General features: G+C 42.2%; 1 long non-coding RNA gene across 1 annotated transcript; it reads right to left on the reverse strand.

The window, feature by feature from the left end:
• Positions 1-1403: 1403 nt before the first annotated feature.
• On the reverse strand, positions 1404-4841 carry LOC121833223. Its single transcript, XR_006076571.1, has 4 exons — positions 4781-4841; positions 2207-2319; positions 1597-1838; positions 1404-1482 (listed from the first exon to the last, which is right to left on the reverse strand). It is a non-coding gene; the product is annotated as an uncharacterized LOC121833223 (long non-coding RNA).
• Positions 4842-8477: the final 3636 nt, after the last annotated feature.

Genomic DNA, 8477 nt, shown 5'->3' on the forward strand with positions numbered 1-8477 from the left:
TGCTAGCTTTGTAACTAATGGCTTTCTCGGCCATGCTGCAACAGCAGCGTTAAAAGCCAGCCAATATTAAAGGCTATCCCGACTTAAACAATTCACGAAATGCCAAGCGGCTTCCACATATTCCTTGTCCAACTTTTGTGTTTTAATGTCGGATGCAAAAACCGCGCTCAGGAGCTCAAGAATTTGTGCCGTTAATGATGGGTGGGAGAGTGACATAGTCGTACTGGGCACATCGTCACTATCTCGACAGTGTGTCCTTGGTAGATGCATCCGCGTCATACTTCCAAGATAAAAAAGGTGCGTCCGAAGCAACCACGTCCGCACAACATCCTGAGGTCTTCCCCGAGTACGCAATTTTCGAATCGGGTGACAAAAAAAGCAAATTTTTAGCATTCCATATCTTGAACCTTGTTGCTATACAGAAATTCTGTTAGTCTAACATTTACTGCCTTTGAAACTAGAATTGAAACGTATCCCATAAAACAATTAATTAAAAACATTATTAAAAAAATTTTGTTCATTAGTTTTGATTAACATTCTGCAACGGTTATCCCCTTATCTAATGTCCTCCGAGCCCCATAAACACACAGTGAGGGAATCATTTAAGTAACTCGTGCCGTTTTTTTTTTTTTTTTTTTTTTTAATTTTGTTTGAATCAAAGTAGACAGCTTTGTATACATGTATATAAAAATATTGAATGCATGTCCATCCCACTATAGAGGTCCACCTTTTCCTTAGGTAAAACTGGATCAAACTGGAGAAGGCCAGTTTTACATAAACCCCCAGCATAGTATGTACCAAGGGCCGCCAGAAAGGATTGCTCACCTCAGAACACTCTGTGCGGCTTGAAGAAAGCGGCTTGCGGTCTTTGACGGTGGGTCTACCCGCTTGGTGCAGCTGGGACCTGCAAGAAAGTTAACGCAGCTTGCCATATACCAGAAAGTAACAAAGACAAGGCCAGTATTACATAAACCCCCAGCAGGCATGCACCAAAGACCGCCAGAAATGATTGCTCACCTCACTGAACACTTTGTGCGGCTTGAAGACAGCGGCTTGCGGTCTGACGGTGGGTCAACCCGCTTGGTGTAGATGGGAACTGCGAAAAAGTTAATGCAGCTTGCCATATACCAGAAAATAACAAAGACAAGGTCAGTATTACATAAACCCCCAGCATGGCATGCACCAAAGACAGCCAGAAATTATTGCTCACCTCATAGAACACTTTGTGCGGCTTGAAGACAGCAGCTTGCGGTCTGAAGGTGGGTCAACCCGTTTGGTGTAGATGGGAACTGCGACAAAGTTAATGCAGCTTGCCATGTACCAGAAAGTAACAAAGACAAGGCTAGTATTACATAAACCCCCAGCATGGCATGCACCAAAGACAGCCAGAAATGATTGCTCACTTCATAGAACACTTTGTGCGGCTTGAAGACAGCGGCTTGCGGTCTGACGGTGGGTCAACCCGCTTGGTGTAGATGGGAACTGCGAGAAAGTTAATGCAGCTTGCCATATACCAGAAAATAACAAAGACAAGGTCAGTACTACATAAACCCCCAGAAGGGCATGTACCAAGGACCACCAGAAATCATTGCTCACCTCAGAGAGCACTCCACGCGGCTTGAAGAGAGCGGCTTGCAATTTTTGTTGCTGGGACCTGCAATATATTTAATACAGCCTGGCGTATACCACAAAGACAAAGCCAGTAATACATAAGCCTACAGCACATGTCCCAAGGACCACTACAAATGCACGCTCACCTCATGGAACATTCCATGTGGCTTAAAGAGAACGGCTTGCAATCTGTAATGGTGCGTGCACCTGTTTGGTGCAGCTGGGACCTGCAATAAATTTAGTACAGCTTGCCATATACCACAATGTAACAAAGACAAGGCCAGTAATACATAAGCCTAAAGCACGACATGTCTTAAGGATTGCTAGAAATGCTTGCTCACCTCATAAAGCACCCCATGCGACTTGAAGAGAGCGGCTTGCAACCTGAGGGTGAGTGCACCTGCTTGGTGCAACTGGAACCTGCAATAAATTTAATACAGCTTGCCTTATACCCACAAAGTTACAAAGACAAGACCAATACTACATAAGCCTCCAGCATGAAATATCCCAAGGACCACTAGGAACACTTGCTGAACTCATAGAGCTCTCCATGCGGCTTGAAGAGAGCGGCTGGTAATCTTTGGATAGTACCTACGGGTTCATTTCCCTTCCTTGATGAGCCTGAGAACTTTCGGATAAATGCCGCTCTTTGCGGTATGGCATGGTGCACACCTGGTACCTCTTTTGAGGTTTATCTGGCCAAAGTACCTATAACAAACATAACAATTGGGTCACACACTGCAGTAGCCAGCAATACCACAGCAATGACAAACGTTAGAGAAGAGAATAAACATAAAATTATGTTTACTAACCAAAATATGTTAATTACCTTCTTAACTATTGGTATAATGGGCTATGCTGCGATTGCAATTTTAAACGGAGACATTATTAAAGCCCAACCTAAATGAAACAATTTTGTGAAAAAGCAGCAAGTTTTGAGTAATCCATGTTTTTCGGAAATCGCCGGTTAGAGTTTTGGGGTTACATTACTCTCTTTAAAATTGCAATTGCGCAGAGGCCCATTACACCGCTAAATAATAATAATATTCATAATAATAATATAATACATTCATTGTATCTAGCGCACATCAGTTAGCATGACGGGCACATCACAGCCAACATGAGGCTTGTGGGATATGCCACCCTGAAATTAACAGTCCAACATAGCTATACTTTGAGCCCGAGTGCAAAGTGAAACAACTATATGCAGACGTCATTAGGATGTCACAGGTGCCATGTGACACAGTTAGATGCAGACACACACCATGCACATGCACACCAACATATGCAAATGCAACGTTAGGTTTGAAAATAGCCACTGTAAAAAAGAGGAAGCAATTATAACCTCGTTAAAAAAAATCATGCACTAATGATAATAAACGTAACTATACTAAACAAATAACGCAACTATACTAAACACAAATTCATTAAACCAAGTCCAAAGGGGAAGTGTCATGGCCGGGGTGTCTGAAGCTGCACAAGTGTAATCTACAGTGAAATAAGAAAAGTAAAAAGCTATGTAATTAAACAGTGACTTTACAATTTTCGGTTAATTAGTAAACATATTTTGACGTTTATCCGCCTGTCTAATGTCCGCCGAGCCCTCCCATTATACAGTGAGGATGGCATCCACATATATATCACCTTCATTTTCCTTTACAGTCCATTAAAGATTACAAAAAAAAATTTGATATATCAGAAGAATCTTTCGACGTCATTTCAGCTGTCTAATGACTCAGGTGTGCAAATGAATGAACAGTACTCATCAATGAGAAATAAAACAAGAAAGCGCAGAAAAATAAATAAAATATAAACTTCTGCGAAGCCGATAAGCCGTTGGGTATGCTGAGCCAATTATTACGATTTTGCGAAATGTTCACCCCTAAACAGACAGTGCGGTGGAAGCTGCATGTTCGTTTGACCAGTCAACTGTCGATTCTGCACAACGTGGTCACCGCCTCTCGCATACTCACGCGGGGAGAGCGAGGTCAAGCGATAAGAGGCTTTAATTATAGTTGGCGAACAAGTAGCTTGCACCGCACTGTCAGCGTAGGCGTGAACGGAATATAGGACATGCAAAAACCTAAAATATATGTACCGTATTTTCCGGGCTATAGTCCGTACCCGGTGTATAGTCCGCAGGGGCAAATTGGGGGTCCAAAGTAAAAGTTCTTGCTTAGATACTTAGATAGTCCGCACCCGGTGCATAGCCCGCGTGCCGTGCATAGTCGGCACCTGGTGCTTAGTCGACACGAAAATCTTCCTATAGACGGCGCACCTTGACACATGTCTGCTTTCTTAGCACACAAAGAAGCCTACAATCAGGCACGTAGCCAAAATTTTGTTTCGGGGGGGCGGGGGGCCTCCCCCTGGCTACGTGCCTGCCTATAATATACATAAATCATCATTAACATACTCTTTCACTCACAAAATCCGTCACATCTCCTCATACTGAACGATCTTGAAAAACAAAATTCGTGTATAGTCCGCACGCGTAGAGAGTCCGCACAGCCTAAAATTTCAGCTTTTAAACATGTATAGACCTTGGACTATAGCCCGGAAAATACGATATAAAAAATAAGCACACTGTTAAATATAAAGTCAGAGCCAGCAGCGAGCTGCAGAGTGGATGTTTACAACAATTAACCCTCCAAACTGCTTGAGAAATTTCCCGTCAAATTACGAGGGCGGTCAATAATTTTGTGTACGTCTTAGAGGCTCGTGAATCGAGTGCACTGGAAACTTCCGTTTTCGAAGCCGCTAAAACGTCGTTCAATGACATTGCGTCGTTACAAAGACGTTAGCCGCTCGCTTATGTTGTCTGGCTGCATGAATGTTGTTGCAAAAACAAACACAGAAACTAAGCTTCCATAAAAGCTCGTACTCGCGAGTTCTCCTAAGAGATAAGGCGCAGGGCTCTGAGTAAAGGCGCCGCCGCTGCAGCACGGATAAATAAACACGTGCATATTATAACGGAAACATAACGTGCTGAAAAAGAAACACCAAAAGCACGATGTGTCGCTGGACGCCCGTGTACTCAGACCGCAGATTTCGAACACGCTCGAGCGCTTTCCGTCTTCAACCGAAAGCACTCGAACCGCGAACATGGAGAAATATTCGATTACAATACGTAAGCAAGACATTGCAAGGATAAAGTCACATTGCATACCTTGAAGTGGGCGATTTAGTCGTCGATGAGCTGATGAGGCCCTGATGCATCACAGAACACTACACTGACCACGATGTCAACAGCCACCGAGGCGAGTTCGACGAACGCCCGAAGAGCGATAGCATGGCGATAGCTGCTGCAACCTCTGTTTGCGCCTGCGCGGCACGGGCGCACGACTCGGAGCAAAACCGCAAAACAACAGAGATGGGTGTTGCAACAACGGCAACACCATTCTGCGAGAGAGGAGGGCTGGGAGGGCCGCGAAAGAGCTGCGGGGCTGCGCGCTGCGCGGCGGGGCATTCAACTCCTCGCCATCTGCGCATGCTTGCACTCCTGGGATTTCGGCTTTTCTGGAAGGCTCGGCTCTCGCGCCAAATAAATAATGAGGGCATCCTCGTATTTTGAAATGATGAGCGTGCCCGTCTTTTTTGACGAGGGAAAGACACGTCAAATTGACGTAAATTTTTTACAGTGTGTGTCAACCGTTGAATATCACCCACCAAGACTGGTGGTATACCTTAAAGAGGTTGTTGACGCCTTGAATTTTCTAACAGTTTGTTTTTCTCGGGGATACCTCGCAACTGTGTCGAGAAAAAAATTAACACGGAATCTTGTTGATATGTTCTTCCCAACGCCAATATACCGAGTCTTGTACAAAAATTAACCCGGGCACGATGTTCTGTGTCGTGTAAAAAAGATGGGAAACCCTCCTAGGATCAAAACATCCTTTATCAAATTACATTCTATTTTACCCACCAAGGTATGGTTGCAGGAGAACGGTATTTTTGTTCCATGGACTGTAAACTGCTTATTGTGTAAGGAGCCCGAAAGTGTTGAGCACATTTTTATCAACTGCTGGGACGCACTTTTTTTGGAGGGGATGCGTTGCAGCGAACTTTGCGCAAAAACCTAGATATTACACCGCATTCCATTCGTTTTCTGCCCGTAATGCCAGGGGACACCGTTCCGTATGACCTCAATATGGTCCTTAGTTTATAGAGCATGTGGAAATCCCGAATGGACGTGCAAAATGCCGTTCAGACCCCGAATCTGTGCACTGTTATTTCATTCAACTGGTACCACAAGTCATGTACGAAGTTCGCGACACAAAGCCCGATTGGGTACCATTGTTTAACAAAATGTTACAGATGGAAGTAGGGTGGTGATTTGGGCCAGGTGGTAAGAGTTGAACATGATGAAAAACATCCTCAGAAAGACAGGGACGAAGAACGAGTAAAGACAGGACAACGGCTGTATTACAGATGTAATACAGCCGTTGTCCTGTCTTTACTCGTTCTTCGTCCCTGTTTTTCTGAGGCTGTATTACAGATGGAAGAACTGTAGTGATAAATGAGGGACCTATTTTTGTAGTGCAATATATTTGTGTGCTCTAGCTCTCCGTTTTTGTTTCTCATGCAATAAAAAAGAAAAAAAAAAGCGCCCGTGGCCGGACGGTTATCGTGTTTGGCTTTCACGCAATGAACCGAGGTTCGATGCAAAGGAGCGGCGGTACCTCTTTGTTATTTTTTTTAATTGTCGCGTTCTGGTGAATTTGAGAATTCTGTTCCTTGTTCGTAGTCAGAATGTTCTGCGCGCCAAATCTTCTACGCCGATTGTTCCAGAAGCCCTCGCGTGTACAAAAAAGGTGCTCCGCGTGGCGGGCTGGAGTCAGTCTCTCCCCAGCGCTCGATCCTGCTACTTTGCCGACACAGACGCCTGCGACGCTAACCTTCTTCTATTTAGTTTTCGGACAAAATTAGCCCCAAAAAACGTTGAGTTTCTCCAGTTATTCGCCGCCTTAATCTTTGTCTTTGATGACAATATGACATAAATTTAAATGTTGTAGCCATTAAATTTTTGTACAAAACGGCTCAGAGATCTGGTGACAAAACGTCAAAGGAGCCAGGTTTGCGCAATTTTGACGAGAAATTTATGACCTCCACAATGCTGTGCACTATATCACTCAAAAGCGTTTATGATATATTAAAAGTGCAAAACATTTGAGATTTTTGGTATTTTCAGTTTGCGTAGTAGGTGTCACCAAAAATAACATAAACAAAAACTTGAAAAATTGAATATTCCACTCTGACGTACTAATTTGTTTTCTTTTTAAATATTCTATTTTGTAAAATCTTGTTTGATTAGCTTCCCTACACATGTTGAGACGAAACATATAGAAATTAACAAACAAACGAGAAAATGTCTGTACTCACGTACATGATCTTAACTGAACAGGGTTTATCGATACATTAGTACGTTTCGTGCCCAAAGGGTATCGTTCATTTCACTTTTCGTCAAATTTTAAACTACTAATTGCGTTTCTGTTCTCAAAATGCGACCAACCCCGGTCCCCCTGCAGTCATGCGCAAACCTGTGGCGCGCATTTTTTTTTTTTTTTTTTTGCTTTCCCGACAAGGTATTGCTAACTCAAAAATAATGACCTGAAAACCAAAGTTCGCCCTAAGCGAAAACGGAACCCAGAAGGGTCAACTTTTGAACCTTTGGCTTAATATGAATGAAATTTATATGGTATAGTGGCAGTTGCGAGGCAGAAGGCAATGCAAAGTTTTATTTGTGTAATTGAGTTGTGAAATAAATTATGGCGGTTTTTATCAGGAACACACTGATATTGTTTACAAAAACTATAGTTAGAAAAACGTATGTAATGTACCCGACAGTTTTCTTAACTAGATACGCAGCAGAATGACTAAAAGTGCCGCTGTAAAACAAAATTTCCAAAATATAATTTATTTTATGCTAACACCGCACTGCAAAATCAAATAAATTTTTTGCCGTTTATCTTGTCGACAAAATCTAAACATATTTTATAAAAATAGATTCACGAAGTAAAAAAACAATGCCACAGCCGCATTACTCAAGAAATTTTGCTTAAGAAAAACAATGAGTGAGCCTTTCCTTTTGTCCCGTGATGGAACGATAGTTCTTTTGAAGTGAAATTTATGCGAAAAAGTGGAACGGAGAAAAACGTGTTCAAAATGCTCGAACCTCTACCTCTGCACTAGCATCGGTGATTGGAAAATAATTTATAAAAAAATAACTATCCAGTGTAAACAAATGGAGCTTTTTGTGAATACTCTCTAGATGTGTATGGCATTTTTCAAAATCAACTTCGTTTGCAAAAAAATTTGTTTTCTGGTTTGTGTTGCCCCTTAAAGATTCTTCAAGGGCATTTAAAAAAAAGTTTCGCGTTGTAACGTCTTGGTTGGTTAAACCAGGAAGCACAAACAATGACTTCTTTACATGAAGCATGTCCGACTTGATTTGTATTGCTCTGCGATTTCGAACATTAGGAATATGCAGCACTTGGGAGGAGGGGATCTTCCGCAGCAGCGTTATTGAAAAGTTTGGTTTTGTAAGAGTTAAACGAACAATGGGTTCTGCATTAAAGAACAAATCTCTGAAGTGTCTTACAGCTATTTGAATGTAATGAATTCAGTCTACCAGTCTTCGCACACCGAACAAGATGCACTTCAAGGAAAACTTTAATGTTGCAAAGTTTGATAATATTTTGAAGTAAGAAGGTCTTCCTGCTTCGATTTTAAAATTCATTCGTTCTCCCAATAGGATGCTCAACTGCCAAAAGCTATTCCTTTTTAATCTGCGAGAAATCTCCTTAGGGAACCTTTCATACCAAAGAAAAATATCTATATATTTTGCTGTTTTTACTTTAATATTT

Source organism: Ixodes scapularis, unplaced genomic scaffold (genome assembly GCF_016920785.2).
Source record: "Ixodes scapularis isolate PalLabHiFi unplaced genomic scaffold, ASM1692078v2 PGA_scaffold7__128_contigs__length_106722199, whole genome shotgun sequence".
In the NCBI taxonomy this organism is placed as follows: Eukaryota; Metazoa; Arthropoda; class Arachnida; order Ixodida; family Ixodidae; genus Ixodes; species Ixodes scapularis.